Raw genomic sequence first — 16,656 nt, forward strand, 5'->3', positions numbered from 1 at the left:
TCAAGAAACCAAACTGGGGGCCCTGGGTGGCTCAGCGATTTAAACGTCCGACTTCAGCTCAGGTCATGATCTCATGGTTCATGGGCTTGAGCCCCACTTCGGGCTCTGTGCTGACAGCTCGGAGCCTAGAGCCTGCTTCAGATTCTGTGTCTCCCTCTCTCTCTGCTCCTCCCCCGCTCATGCTCTGTCTCTCCCTCTCTCAAAAATAAACCTTTAAAAAGAAACCAAACCAGAAAGGCTCTGCTTTCTAGAGGCTAGGAGGAGAGAAAGGAGGAAGGAGGCTGATTCATCCTTCTGGGCCAGAGCAGATGCTCAGAAGAGCCAAGCTGGCCTCCTAGGGCTCGGAGTCCCTAGAGGGGCCAGAGAGTGCACCCCATCCTTCCAGGGTCTTTGTGGGGGTGGAGATGTCTGCATAGACATCTTTGTCAGACACGCAATGAAGACTAGAATGGCCAGCTGCCTTGACGCCATCTGCCTACAGTCAGTTCCTCCCCAATCCCTGCTTTGGTTTGTTCTAGTAACTCAAGACCATAATAGTCACCTACATCACTTCTTCATGACTGTGAATTAGCTCCAAGATTTGGAGAATGCTCCAAATGACCCTCACGCTTCTTAGGTGCTTCCTTTTTACCATCCACACAACCAACACACGGTCACTGAACTCCCAGTGTCTTTAAAACACCGTTGCATTGCGATGGCATAATCAAGTCTCCCTGCCCTTGATTACTCAGAGCGAATCCCTCCAATTTCTTTAGGTATAAAGGGGAGAATTGAAGACGGAGCTCACATCCCCAAGGGATTTACAACCTCCTGGGATTAATCACACAGTTAATGCGATTGAGCAAGTCCCTTCCCTCCTCTGGGCCTTAGGCTCCTGCTTCGTAATAACGAGGAGGATCAGACGCCCTGACCTTGAGTCCTTGCCAGGCCTCTTATGATTCCATAGTAGGTTCTACACCCAAGGTCACTGGGTGATGTGCAGGGATCATTTCAGTCCCCCAAAGACAGGTCCCAGGAAAACTACCAATTGGGTAATTAGGCCTGCCCCGACCCCTCATCCCTTGAGGGAGCAGACGAAGACCTCAGCCGCCCTCCCCACACCGTCGGGCGGAAGCGTCGGGCGCTGCGGGGGTCTCCTGGTGGAATGTGGCCACGGTGGGCGCTGGGACAGAGGGCTCGGCTGACAGATCTAAGGCTGCCGCCTGCCACCGGGTCTCCTGGGGCGGCCTGCTGGCCTCCCTCCTGTGGAATGACAGCCTTGCTCCCCCCTACCTGGCGTTTAATCTTTAATGCAGCCCCAACTGCCCTCGGGCAGGACCCATCAACCCACCCGCTCTGATAAAAGCGATAATTAGCTCTTTTTCAACTTTTCACTTCTCCCCCCTCCACTCTGATGTGTGAGCATTGGGAGAATTCCAGCTAATGGGTCTGCCCTCAGCCAATTCCGAGGCCCATGCAGGCCGGAATGCACAGGGTCATTAGCCGGGCCTCCCGGGCAGGGGCCGGCGCTTGGGACCTGCCTGCCTGCCCGCTCCGGGGTGCCCCAGCCACCCAGGAGAGGGCCCGGCCTCGGCAGAGCAGACCTGCCCAGACCTGCTGGACCCCACCGTCCTCAGTGGCGGCCCCTTCTTGCACCTCAGCAGAGCCCACTGGGAGGTGGCCTTAGGCTCCCATGGGGCCGGCCCGAGAGGACGCGAGGCCATCCGTCCTCAGGCATCGCCTGGCTTCCAGGGCAGGGAGCCCAGCCTGGGTTCAGCCACCGGTCAGTGTGGAGGCTGCTGGCTGGGATCCCCCGGGTCCCGCCCCGTCAGTGACTTGTAATAACTAACTTGTGCACAGTGCCTGTCCCTTTCAAAGTCCTTCCAGCTAGCTTAGCTCTGAGGTGGTAGCCGCAGCCCAGGGCTTAACCATGCAGGCTCAGAAGCTGCCGCTCAGGAGCAAGGGGGCAATTCTGGCTTAGCTCCTCTTCCCTTCTCCTCTGACCAGCTCCAGCCAATGCTCACAGACTCGTTGGTCACCTAGTACCAGAGGCTGCCAGCACCGAGAACCATAGGGCCTCCATCCCTAATGCCACAGGATCAGAAGCTCCCAGATTGGCCAGGGCTACCGAAGTCTAGAGCTAGTGCCTTCAAGGGTCATAAATAGAGTCACTGATACCTAGAATCAGAGGTTACCATTGGTCAGGGCCACCTTCATCTAAAAACCCAGGGCCACCTTCACCTGGTGTTGTTGGCGCCTAGAACCACCTAGGCCCACAGGACACAGGCACCTAAAACCCAGAAGAACCCATCCAGGGCTGCCATAAACTAGAACTCTAGCATCACCATGAGCCTGTTCATCCAACCACAGAGTTACTGGTGCCTAATCCATCCTTGGACTCGCTTGTATTTATTTATTTATTTTTTACTTTTGAGAGAGAGAGTGCAAGCGGAGGAGGTGCAGAGAGAAAGAGAGAGAGAGCAAGGATCCAAAGTGGATTCCATGCTGACAGCAGAGAGCCCAATGTGGGACTCGAACTCACAAACCGTGAGATCATGACCTGAGCAGAAGACAAAAATCTTAACCAACTGAGCCACCCAGGTGTGCCATCCCTTCCTGCTCCCCATCCTTGGACTTGTATTGGATTGAGGAACTTTGTAGTAAGGTCATGATGGCACTTAGTGCATGGCTTTCCATGTATAGGCTCTCGGTATAGTTTCCTTTACTGACTCTGTACAGCAGTAAACTATCTTCTTCTGGGCTGCTTCTTCCACTGCCTGAACCAAAAGCCTTCTTGGCCACCTGGGCCCTGGATTCTCACTGTGAATTTTTCAAAGAGGAAACCAGGAAGGAGTGTATACAAGGAGTATATTGCCTTTTACTATAGTCTCCTCTTTTTGCAGAAAGCATTTTGGGGAGTAAGATCAAAGGACTTTCTGGAAGAGGCAACACTAGTTCCCCAGAAACAGAGCAGACCATTATCAGGAACGGGGACTCTCTAAATTACGTGCTCTCCAACTCATCCACTCAAGGACTAACATTTCTCCACACTTTTCAGCCTTGGACACCCCAGTGACCTTGTTGAGATACCCCAGGGAAGAAATGGAAGAAGACTTTTCTCTTTCTACTTCCCCATCCCCTCCTAGGCAACAAATACACAGGCTCGGAATATCACAAATGCACACAGAGAAAGTTCCTAGCTTTTAACAGCTGAAATCTCAGTCACTTCGATTTAAAAAAATTTTTTTAACGTTTTTATTTATTTCTGAGAGAGAGAGAGAGAGAGAGACAACGTGAGCAGGGGAGGGTCAGAGAGAGAGGGAGACACAGAATCTGAAGCAGTCTCCAGGCTCTGAGCTAGCTGTCAGCACAGAGCCCGACACAGGGCTCGAACCCACAAACCATGAGATCATGACCTGAGCCGAAGTCGGACACTTAACCAACTGAGCCACCCAGGCGCCCCCACTTCGATTTTTTAAAAAGGTATACATTTTCAATAATTCCAATGAGATCCGTGACCTGCTACTCTAAGAGTTTCCACTGCCAAGTTCAGGGTCCCCCAAGAAGTAAGTTACTTGGCTGCTCTGCTCTTCTTGGGCTATGGAGAAAGGAGGAGAAACAACAGAACAAAAATAAAGGTCATTCTGGGGGGTCTTGCCTTGTGGAACCTCTAAATTCAGGGAGGACCCTTGCATAAGGGAGCCAGCCTCAAAAGAAAGTCAGACAACTGTCATTTTCAACAGTAATCATAGCAGCATCTAGAATCCCTCATGCATTATAAGCCTCATACACTGCTGGTAGGAACATAACATGGCTTGGAAAACCAGCTGCTTTGGAAAACACTTGGGCAATTCCTCAAAATGTTAAGCAGGGGTTACCATATGACTCAGCCATTGCACACCTAGGTATCTACCCAAGAGAGCTGAAACACGTGCCTGTAGAAACTTGTCCAGGAATGCTCACGGTAGCATTATCCCCAGTAGTGAGAAGGTGGAAACAAGCCTAAGTCCGCCAACTGGTGAATGGATAAACAAATGTGGTCTATCCACACGACGGAATAGTATTCAGCCATCAAAAGGAATGACGTGCTTCTATCCTGAGGGTAGGGAGAGAGAAGTAAACCTGTAAGTAATATATTTTCTGTCCAGCTATACTGCAATTGAAAGAGATAACATAAAGGTAAGAGGGACTGCATTATACAGGTGTTCAACGATGTTTTCTCTGAAAAATTGGCTTGCGGGCTAAGATAGGATGGGGGCACTTGAGACAGAGAGAACTGAGGCAGGAACAAGCCTGGCATATTTCGGGAGCAGCAAGAAGGCCATGGTGGCTGGAACTGAGGGAATAGCAAGGGGAGACCCTGAGGTCGGCAGGGGTGCAGTAGACCCAGACACAGAGGAAACAGGTCTGCCTCAGGGACTTGAGTTTTGTATGTTTCCCACGCCATCGCCTGCATGGGAAGGTTCTCCAGACTTCTTGTGTATGGGGGGAGGGGGGAGACAGGAAGGGAACAGCAGAATCCCAACCCGTATACCTAGTATGGCGCCCCCTGTGCTCATGGCAATGGAGCGAGGCTGGGTCATTCGCACTGAAATCTGTGGTTCCCTCCACGATGGCCAGCTATCAGTACTGCCTCTGGGCCGGCTGGAACAAGACTTTTACCACTGAGATTCTTTCCGGTGCCTGCTATGGATGCAGCTAGATAAGCTGCGCCCCCTCCCTGATCACCGCCTCCCAAGCATCCTCATTCCGGTTGGGCCACGTGGAGTATATGAGGTTAGAGGTCGTTTTTCCTTTGCTTTACATCAAGCCCAGTCCTTGGCTGTGAATTGTTTATGGAAAAATGGAGGCTCGTAGATGCCTGCTTGTGCAAACCTTGTCAGAAACAGATGGGGGTGGTGTCTGTGCTGGGCACTGGGCAACACACTGGAACAGGCATTTCGCTCATACATATGTGGGATACAGAGTACTTCAATGGACGCTAGTGTGTGTGTGTATGTGTGTGTGTGTGTGTGTGAGAGAGAGAGAGAGAGAGAGAGAGAGGGAACACTATGCAGGATGTTTTCACTTGGCCAAGTTTTAACAACAAACAAGGAGCAGTTTGTGGCCAAGCAGTTCTTCCAGAGGGAAAAACAAACAAAGCAGGGAGCTGAGAAAGCCAGGGATGGGTTTACCATCCTGGGGTGGGGGAAGGAACACAAGGAACACAAACTCCTGGCTCTTTCATCTGATCGCCAACAGACACTGTGAGTAGCCAGCTTCCCCGTCTTCTTGGTAAAAGAACCCCAGTTCTGATGAGATACCTATTCCCTCTAGGGAAGGGATCTCCACCCCCAGCTGCTTATGGGTAAATCCAGGTATGATCACCCCTTTTCTGTTTTCAGAGATTAATTTGAACACAGGCAGGTGACACAATGCTAGCCAAAGAGGCTTGAAGGCAAGTTCTGCTGGGCTCATAAGAACAGCTCCCTTTCTCTTAAAAAGGGACATAAGAAGAAACTTCCTCTTATGCTTCAGGCATTTACCGTATTGGGCGGCAGGACCCGGATGTGTGGCAGCCACTTTGACACCATGAGGTGGGCTGGCAAGCACCTGGGGAGCAGTCAGGCAGAAAGATACAAAAAATCTTAATTCTCTTTTTAATGTTTATTTATTTTTGAGAGAGAGAGAGAGAGAGAGAGTGTGTGTGTGTGTGTGTGTGTGTGAGGAGGGGAGGGGCAGAGAGAAAGGGATACACAGACTCTGAAGCAGGCTCCAGGCTCTGAGCTGTCAGCACAAAGCCCGGCATGGGGCTTGAACTTACAAACCGCAAGATCATGACCTGAGCTGAAGTTAGACACTTAACCGACGGAGCCACCCAGGCGCCCCCCCAAAATCTTACTTCTCAATGGTGCCATTGGATTCGTGACCGTGAGCCCCCTTGCCCAGGGTTTCCTGCCAAACTCCTCCTCTCCCTTGGAGATGAAGTGCTCCCATCTCCTGGGCCCCCTCCCTGGGCCTCTACCTCCCAAATCACAGAGCAGGAGCTACGTACTCCCATGACAAAAGAACCAGCTCCAGGGCCTTGGAGAAGGTCCACGTGTCCTAAAGTTTCTGTTTTTTACCTGATGGCCCTAGTGAGATGGTCTTTACCTACATCACAGAATCCACAGGTCCCCCATGAAGGTGATGCTTGGGATAACCCCTCCCCCCCAGCCAGGGTGGGCAGCAGTGAAAAGACACAGTTTTCTCCTTCTGCTGAGTCACAGCTGATCCCTTTTGCCCAGGTCGCACATGGGTGCGGGAGGAAGCCCCAGGGCAGGGAGGCATCTGTGGCCATGAAAGGGAAGGAAATCTCTGGTCCTAGGGATTGACCCATGACCTTGACGGCTTGGGCAATGAACATGGACAGCTGAGCCATCGCTCCCAAAAGTCCATTTTGCATCCAGGCAAGTCGGGCCTTACAGCCTGGGACAGCCCAGCGGAATGTCAAGCAGATGGCCAAGCCCATACCCAGTTGCTTCGTCCCACAGCCCCTGGACTGTGTGTATGGGGAGGGGGTTGGGGGGCACCAGGCAGAGAGATTGTGTGCCTCTGAGTGTGTGCCCAGCCCTGCAGGCCAGGGTCCTCCAAGGGACCGGCCCCAGCGTGAAGGAAAGACCCCGCCCAGCAATGACGAAGTGGCTAGGACATCTTTCCATAGCATCTGGGAGGAACAGGCAGGGCCGGATGTGGGCCGCTGACCTTCTCCCTTCCTCCTAGAGAGGAAGCTCCTCCTGTAGCCACCTTTGTGCTGACCGCTGGGCGGTTACAAATGCATTCCCTGCCTGTCGATCTCTTCCTGAGAGTGAGGGGCAGCCCCCCCCCCAGCCCGGCCCAGCCCCCCCACGGAGAAAGTCAGCCCAGGAAAGGAGCAGCAAGCCCTGGCTCCTGACCAGTGCTGATGGGTGGGAGGCAAGGACCAGAGGCCAAGCCAAGGCCTTCCCCCCACCTCTTCGGGCGCTTGGCTCCCTCCCCTCTCCCGTAAGAAAATAGACACAGGGTCAGAAAGGACTTCCCTGAACTAATACGACAGAGACTGCCAAAGGCCTGAACTGGGGCCAGCAGATGGATACTGAGCGTCTCTGGGCAGGGAAGGTGGTCAATAAATTTGATTTATTTTATTTTTGTAATGTTTTCTTATTTTTGAAAGAGAGAGAGCCAGAGCACAAGCGGGGGAAGGGCAGAGAGAAAGACACAGAATCCGAAGCAGGCCCCAGGCTCTGAGCCATCAGCACAGGGCCCGATGCGGGGCTCGAACTCATGAACCATGAGATGGTGACCTGAGCCGAAGTCCAACACTCAACCGACTGAGCCACCCAGGAGCCCCTCAATAAATCTGATGTAACAAAACACTCTTGCGGCATGTAGTATGTGCCCTTTATAATTATTACCTTATCTAACACCCCTGCCGCCCAACTCTATGAGGATGGTGCTAGATTTCTGGTCATTTTATGAATGAGCAAGTTGAAGCACAGAGAAGTTAAGCGACTGGCCTGAGATGGCCCATCCGGTAAGTGGCAGAGCCGGCTTTTGAACTCAAGCTGCAGAGTTGATGCTCTTAATTCATATGCAACCTAACCTCCCAAAGGTACAAAAATAAGAGCACTGCTTGAGCACCATATGTATGCTAGGCGCTATCACAGGGTCTTGCCTGGAACCCACAATCTGAGAGACCAGCATATAACTCTGCCACAGCTACACTGCTGTTAGGATGATTGGGGTGATTAGAGCTATATTGTGAAGGTACCAAAGGCAGCAATACTGTGAAGTGAGGGGAGGGCAAGAGACAAGGGGATGAATTCCATCTGATGCTGGTTCTCACTCTGTGTTGTGCCAGGCACTTTCAACCATGTGATTTTATTTAATCCTTGTAGAAACCTCATAAGAAAAATGAAGGTCAGAGTAGTCAAGTAATTTACCCAAGGATGCACAGCATGTCACTGGCCCTACTCAGGTCTCTGATAGCCAGAGCAAATGGCTTTCCACTATACCAAGACTGTATTAGGACTACCTGCCAATTAAGGAAATGGGGCTCAGAGAATTCAAGTAGCCTGTCAAGGTCAACAGGTAGCAGGGAGCTGAGCCAGGATCTGAACATTAGCCTTTTTGATGCCTTGATGAGCAACTGTCAAGGTTTGGAGTTCTTCTTGGCCTGCTGTTCTCAGGACCAGAAGGCCCCATTTGGGGTTCCCTTGGGAGGGAAAGAGAGAAGGGAAGTCGGTGCTCTTGTCCCCCCCTCCCCTGCCCCAGCAAAGAGACCTAACCATGTTCATGATCACTCAGGCCACCTGAGTCCGGCTGGTTCCCAGTGGTTGAGGAGGGGGTGAGCCAGTGCCGGCGCTGGTCAGTGGGGAGGATTACACACGTCCTCTGCTCTTGCCTAAGGGGCCCTTTCCACTCTCAGGCCCCAACTTTGGAGACCCCTACTGTGACCCACCTCTCCTGATTTAAAAAAAGGAAAGATAGTAAATATTGCCTCTCAAAAAGTGTGCTATTTTCTTAAAAGCAGGGACAGACAAAAAGGCCCCACCAATGTCTGCCTTGCCCTGGGCCCCATAACCGCAGCTCCAGTTGGGGGGCGGTGGAGGGAGGTTCAGTCCCAGCACTGTGGGTGAGCAGGCAGGGGCCAGCCCGGCCTGGGTTGCCAACCCCCTAATCCCTCTCCGGTGGAATGTGCTTGATTTCAGGAGGCTAAGGTTTTGGGGTGGGGGAGCTGCCGAAGTCCCCTTTAAAAAGCATAACGTTCGGGCAGGCTTGTGGCCCCGCTGTTTGACGGTTCTTGATGGATGAGCCCCCGACCCTCTTGTCGAGCCTTCTTGTCCCCCCCTCCTCGTGCGGCCCCTCACTCTGTGAGGTCTGGCTTGTGCAAGGAAGCCTGTCAATGTTGGGACACGTTGGCCCCATGGCCTGCAGCGGGACGGAGGCCTCTGAGGGATGCCTGCTGTCTGGCCCTCTCCTCAGAGAGCTCCTGTAGCCCCATGCCTCAGGGTCTCGGGCGCTTCCCTTTCAAAGCTGCAAAATTATCACCATTAATGCAGCTTGTCTCCTAGAGGCACTCAAAGTACAGCGAAGGGGCCCTAGATATGGAGGAATCGAGGCTGAATCTGGATTATACTTGCGGTTGACTTGGGGGGTGTTGAGTGGGGCGGTTTGCCCTGGAAGGTGGCTGTTAGGATCACCCTGGGACTGTGGCGAGTTTAGCGGTGGACCCCTGTGCAGGTGTGGCTCCCACCTGGGTCCCTCTGAAGGAACCATATTGGAGGCTGGCGAGGCTGGGGGCAGGACAAGTGGCAAGTGAGGGTTGTAGCCCCATGCTGAGAATGGCGCCTCCTTACAGTTTGTGCCCTTGGTACCTGGCTTGCCTTATCCTGGACCTGAACCCAAAGCCCCATTCATCCCCAATGGAAAGCCTGCTTGACTGCTCCCATGCCCCATTCTGAGACTCTGTGGGTCCAAGGAACCCCAGAGGAGCCCATAGGGACAGGCTGTGCAATCTGGAGAACTGAGAACCCACTTTGTGCATCAGCACGTGCAGGTCCTGGGATGCCAGGCTTAAAGGCACCACTTGAGTGGAGAAGTGCTATTCCAGGCAGCTCTATGCCCTCAAGAGCCTGCAATCCCAGAAGGAAGCCAAAGCCAAGTACTCTGGACCAGTGCCGTCCTAACAGAAACACAGCAGAAGCTGCAAATGTGAGCCATGGATTTAATTTTAAATTTCTAGAAGTCATCTTGAAAAAGGAAAAGGCATGGGGCGCCTGGGTGGCTCAGTTGGTTGAGCGTCCGACTTCAGCTCAGGTCATGATCTCACGGTCTGTGGGTTCGAGCCCCGTGTTGGGCTCTGTGCTGACAGCTAGCTCGGAGCCTGGAGCCTGCTTCGGATTCTGTGTCTCCCTCTCTCTCTGACCCTCCCCTGCTCACGCTGCCTCTCTCTCTCTTTCTCTCTCTCTCTCTCTCTCAAAAATAAATAAAACATTTAAAAAAATTTTAAAAAGGAAAAGCAGACAGGTGAAATTCATTTTAATAACATCATTTCAACCCGAATCAATGTTAAGAGGTATTTATGCATTTTATGTATTTTGTACTAAGTTTTGTGAAAGCCATGGTGTATATTAACCTTGCAGCACGTATCATTGTGAATCAACTGCACTTGTGCTCAATAGCCACACATGGCTGGTGGCTGGTGGCTAGTGACAGCCATGTAGCTAGGGCTGTGGGGACACCACCTTCATTTCAAGGGGAGAAAAGAACCAGATGGGAGGTATGGCGGGTTTGGGAGCCTTGGAGAGGGACCTAGGGACTTCTTGGTTACTTTTCAGGCTGGATTGGCCTGCTTCATCTCTTGGCATGTTGAAGACAATCTGGCTTCAGGGATGGTCCTGAGCTCTGATTCTCAGACCCGCACTTCTAGAATCCCATCTACAGGGCCTCATCATGTGTGTGTCGCCCAACAGGCAGTGTGAGGTAGGGAGGTAAGCCCTGGACAGAAATCAAGACATGCAGGTTCCTACCCCAGCTAGGCTTTGAACTCTGTGTGATAGGGGTAGGTCATATTCTTTCTTTGGGCCTCAGTTTTTCTGGTGGGAAATAAGTGGGCTGATTGATTATCAGTTAACTGTGTATCAAGGGCATGGAAGGAGATTTCTCCATGCCTCTCACTGCCCATGCCACACCTAAATCCCAAAGGACTCACTGAGTGGCAGAAATGAAAGGGGATATCAGAGGCTCCTGAATGCTTAGGGCAAGCCCATGGAGCTATAGAATAGCGGCTTTTAGATTGGCACCCTTTGCCAGGTTTCACTAAGTTGCCACCTGCTAACGCAATCCCCCCACCACATACACACACACACACACACACACACACACTGCCCTGCCAGAGCTCTGGTCAACTCATGGATGTATACTGAGCCCTCTCATAAGCCACGTCCTCAAAGTACTGCTGTTCAAGGGGCTTAGGTGTTGAGGTAAGGTGCTGTCTCCTGACGTTCAGCTGGATTGATTCCTGAGGATGTCCCCTTAAGCCCACTGCCTCTCCAGCCTAGATGAGTTGAGAAGATTCATTGAAAGCTACAGCAGGTCTTTGTCTTCAAGAAGCTTATGAACTAACCTGGAAGCTGATTATCTGTGGAAAGCCAGCACTCCCACGAGGTGAATGCTAAGGCACAGAGGAAGATAAAGACAAGATAAAGACAGTAGTGAGGCTGCTGTAGGATGAGTGGTCAGGAAGTCAGCTGGAGGAGGGGTTGGGATCTGAGTCAGATTGGAAGAGGGGATAGATTAGTCCAAGGAGCCACAGGCCTGCAGGTATGAAAGGATGTGAACACATAGTGTGTTTGGACCCCTCAAGTGAGGTCTGTGACTTGAGCCCACGGTCAAGCAAGGAAGCAGAGGCTCTGGGTTTGGGAGCTGGAGATGGGCTAGACCAGGAAAGGTGAGTTCCAGACCAAGGAAGCAGTAACAGGGAACCACTGATAGTTCCTGAGCAGGAGACATGCATAAGGTGGTATTTTAGGCACGTGGATCTAAAAGCAATATGTCTGGAGAGGCGAGTGGGCTGTGGAAAAAAAAAAAAAAAATGGAGGCAAGAAATTTACTCGGAAGGTCCTGCGACAGTCACTGTGAAGATAATTAACACTCAAATCTTGCCCAAAGCCCTTCATTCCCCTTCTCATGAATCCTCCTCCAACTCAGTAAAAGGACCCAGAGTGTCCCCATCTAACAGATAAAAAAGCTGAAGCTCAGAGGAATGAGTTGATTTGTCCAAAGGATCAAGTTGGAAAATCAAATGCAGGCTCTCTGTATCAAATCCTGAATTCTTCCTACTATCCCTATGCCTCAATGGTCCAGGAAACAGGAACCCAAAAGGAAGAGACAGAGATGACGAAAGAAAGCTCTCAGGGTGGGTGAAATATGTTCAGAGGAAAGTAGAAACCCCTTAAGCCAAGCAACCTTCAAAAGTTAGCACACTTAATACTGACCTGGGATGCCTGCTTCAGCAGGGGCTGAGATACCCTGGTTGCTGACTAGCGAGGCCACCCACTGAGTAACTTTGCGCACTTAACCTCTCAGATACTACATTTTCTCATCTGTAAATTAAAGTATCTGCACACAAGAGGCTTGGAAAGAATAAATGAGATCATTAGAGTCCAGACAGCAATCCCACAGTCAGTTCCTCAAGTCTGTTAAGTCGATCGTTTGCTCTGTGTGCTGGCACACAGGCCTCCCTGTCCCCAGTGATGAAACACGGGACCATGGCCCTCCCTCTAACTTCCCCCAAAGCTCATGCTATCTCTGTCTTCCTCAGCCCTCCTCTCCTCCCAAGCATACCCGCACAGACACCTTGTTCCATGGGGCCCCAAAGAGCTGAGGACTCAGAACGCATTTCTCCCATCTGGCAGAGGGCCTCCTAGAAACTGTGCAGATCTCCACGGACGCCTAATGACCATGGGAATCACTTAGCAAGAGGAAAAGCCAGACCTTTGCCCTGGCTCTTCTCACAGGTGATGGGGTTAATCGGGAATTCTCTTTCCCTTGCTCAGGGCTGTCGGTGAGGGTCTAGCTCCCTGATGACCTGGGGACACATTAGTCAGTGATAAGTGGGGCTTTCCAGCCCCTTTTATCCTGTTTACAATACATTGGCTCTCCTTGGACAAAACCCGGCTCCCCCCGCCTTGCTCCTGGCTGTTATGGCTACATGAGACAATTTGCTGATGGACTGTCCAGGGAGGACAGCTTCCTTGGAGACCTCTCCCCACCCCCCCGCAGCACCCGGGGCAACATCCCCTCCACCTGGTGGATCCTGGAAGGAGCCACACATGCTTGTCTTTTTTTGTTTTTTGTTTTGTTTTTTTTTTTTTAATTTTTAGCTTCGTTGCAGCCCCTGAATTCAGAAATTCATCCCATCCTTTCTGTCTGCTCAGCTTTAATTGAGGGGGTTTAGGAGCAAACACAGAGGCAATGAGATTATGTTTCTCTGGCTTTAGAGAGTGACTAGGGTTTTACTGCTGGTCCAAAGCAGAAGCCATCAGAGGTGTCTTCACTTATCTGTGACAAGACCTTTTTGGGTCAGAAGGCAGGATGGTACTACACAGCCAGGATCTGATTCCCCTGTCCCACCGTCAGCTTGGCCAAGTGAGTTCCTGTCTCGAAGCTCAGCATGCTTGTCTAGAAAAGCAGGGTCCTGTCTCTCCCAGGTGGTTAGGAGCACAGAATGAGAACCTGCTGAGAAAGTACTTGAGGAGAAGGCACTGTGTTTAGCACTCCACATCGATTTCAATGGACAAGCCTTTCAGCAAGAATGGGTCCTCTGATGCAGGCAGCTTAAAATCACCTAAAAGCCAACCCTCAAATAATTCTGGGCTTCTGAAATGGCAGGTAGGTGGAATACTTAAGGGGAATGAGGTGATTAAACGGAGTCCATGGGAATGCAACAGACATTTAGCAAGCACACACTTTATACCAGTCACTGAGCTGGACGCTCAGGAGGCGCATGGGGGAAAGCCATGTCCTCTGTCCTCAGGCTGCTGGACAGAGTACTGGGACGCCTGTGACAAGTGTTGAGAAATAGCACCAGGTGTCAGAGGATATGGGGGGAGGAGTCCCCACCCAGTCTGGGTGTCGGGGCGCTCCCCAAGGAAGATGAAACCAGAGCTGAGACTTGACTGAGTGGGAGTTAATCAGGCCTGAGCAGAAGGAAGGAGGTCTGAAGCACAGGGAATAGAGTGTACAGAGGTGAGAGAGCACAAATGTTGCGAGCGACTGCAATCACTTTAGTTAGGATGCGGGAATGGCCAAGAATGTGGTCAGTAAGGAGGGCTCTGTCTGTCCAGATAAGACTATCTTACTGGGCTTTGTAAGCACTGGGGAGCTATCAAAGGTTCCAGGATATGAATGACAGCACATCTCTGTGTTATAAGGATCTCTTAGGCATCATTCAAGAAGATGATTGAAAAGGGGAGAGAGTGATTGAGGAGGGACAGGACATTTCGACAGGGTCTTATAGTCTGATGGGGGAGTGAGACTGAGTCACAGCTGACACAGGGTGTGTGAGCCTTGGCACAGGTGGGATGGGCAATAGGAGCTCAGGAGGAAACAGGACCAGAAGGTGCACTGGGAGGTGGGGGGAAGAGACCAAGGTGGGGGAGTTTGGAAGCACTGACCATTTAGGAGGAGGGGTAACAGAATTGCTCTATTCAATCTCAATGAAGTGGCCAGAGACACACAACAGATTAATTGGGTTTCAGAGACAAGAATGAAGTTCCACAAAATTGGACAGATCAAGGGTTTCAAGTTTATCAAACCACCAAGGGAAACAAATAGGCTGACCCTGGATTGGTTTGCCAAACCCTGGAACCATGGAACTGTGGGGGCACCTCTTGAAGCTCAAATAAAAGGAGAGAGCATGAAGCCATCATATGATTTTCCAGAAATATTACTTGACTCCATTAGCCAAGGCTCAAAGCCCCTCCAGACATTCCCTGGGGCTATAAGATGGAGGCAAGGTATTTTTCCTGTCTACACCACACCAGCTCCATCTTTTTCTACTGCAGAAACCATCTGCTCTAGCCCAAAGGAACCACACAGACTGCCTGGGACTGCCTATACCTTCCTAGGTTTACCTCTCTGCTTGCCAGAAATGCCCTGTGCCTGCCTCTCCAAACATCTTATCTTTCTTGTATTTCAAAGTCCAGCTGAATTCTTCTCTTCTAGAAAGTCTTCTCTCATCATCCACATTCAAAGAGATCTCTTTCTTCTCTGCATTGTGACAGAACTTGATTGTCTTTACTGCACTGTTACCTTTTCATAAGCCCTGTACTCCGTCTCTCCATCTAGACGATAAACTTTTTTTTTTAGATGAGAAACTTTTTGAGGTCAGGTGTCTATTGCCGTATAACAAACTACCCCCAAATTCAGTGGCTTAAAATAACATCCATTTTCTGTATCTCTTGATTTCCCGGGATAGGAATTCAGACATAGGCTCAGTTGGGTGATTCTTCTTTTCCATTCTTCTTCCTGGAGAGATCACTTGATGGGGTTCAGTTGGTGAATGGACTAGGATAAAGGGTATGAGACAGCTTCACCTGCATGTCTGGTGCCTCAGCTGGGAGAGTTGGCTCAGTTGGGCATGTTGAGTGAAGCACCTACACATTTGGGCTTTCCAGAATGATGGCCTTAGGGGAGTTGGACTTCTTCCAAGGTGATTCGGGGTTACCAGTGTGAGTGCTCCAAAGAGCTGGGTGGAAGCTGAAAGACTTCTTATGACCTGGCCTTGGAAAAATCCAGAGTTTCTCTTCTGTCACATTATATTGATTAAACAAGTCACTAAATCCAGCTCAGATTAAAAGTGAAATAGAGTTAGACTCCATCTTTTAATGGGAGCAAAATATATGAAACTACTTTTGTTCAACCACCTGATATAGTCCTAAGACCCAGGCAAGTGAAATCTCTGGCCCAGGTCCCAGGCCTCAGTGGGCCCCACACTTTGGAGTGCTATTTTTGAATCTTTGTAAATCCCCCTTCAGTGGCTTGGATCATTCTAGGCTGTTTCTCCTCTTCAGAGTACTCTCCAATCTCCCACCCTGTGCATGGGATTGACCAAGTACCCTGAAACTCTTCAGGGCCCATGCCTGTGGGTGTCCGGGGAAAGCTGGCAAGCAGATTGCTTCTATCTGCCAAAACAATATTTCTTTTGTGGCATTGCACACAATCAGGCCGCCTGCATGGTATTGATTTGCTGCTGATTTGGGGTGATTCCCATTCCCATTGGATACAGGATGTGTTCAGGATTCTGGGCTACTGACAGTCCATCATTGACCCTTGGAGTTAAGCCACCTGCTTGGGTCCATGCCATGGCTCTTGCCAGCCTGTGTTCTGACCACAAGGCTGCCTCCAGTCTACAACACACCAGAATAGTGGGGCTCCCCACCTCCCCCGGTGAGGGTGGTTACCCCACACCTACCACAGGCTTTACACTGACTGTCAGGTAGTGCTCCAGAGGTGGCCATTCCTGTCTTCTGCTGGAGACCATTATTCTGCCAACTGGATTTTTACAATCAATGTCTTCGTCTTCTTTTGATCACTGTAGTGATGCCATGAGCCACTGGGTCAGCCTTAAGTAGGGCCAGGTGAGGGCCATGTATTCCTTGCATGAATGGGACTTCTCTTCTTGCTTCACCCATGCACCTCTAGCCTAACTACCTTTTCTCCTTTGCCAAACGGTTTCAATGTGTGGAAGGCAGGGTTGCAATCAACACTGAAAGAGATCATGTTCTAGGAAAGCAGTGATTAAGGCCTAAAAATTTCAAGAAAAAACATAGGTGTAAATTTATACTAAGTAATTCTGAACAGTGAATTATTATTCATATTTTCCTGCATACTTTAGAGAAAATTTGCCATTAGTGTCATCATCAGTGAATCACAGTAACAAACTTTGGGTCATTGGAAGTCAGTATTCACATTCAGTGTGAAGGATGATGCAACACTATGTGTAATAATGTAACTAGCATTAAATAAACAAAGCAAGACTCGGTTCAGGTATCATCTCCTCTTTGAAGCCCTCTTTGAATCCACAAACTAGGCTAAGTGTCACTTCTCTGTCATCACATAGTTCCTAATTACCTCTATCCCACACTAGCAACATAGTATTCTAATGATCTCTGT

This window comes from Hyaena hyaena, unplaced genomic scaffold (genome assembly GCF_003009895.1).
Source record: "Hyaena hyaena isolate Hyena2069 unplaced genomic scaffold, ASM300989v1 scaffold_378, whole genome shotgun sequence".
Taxonomy (NCBI): Eukaryota; Metazoa; Chordata; class Mammalia; order Carnivora; family Hyaenidae; genus Hyaena; species Hyaena hyaena.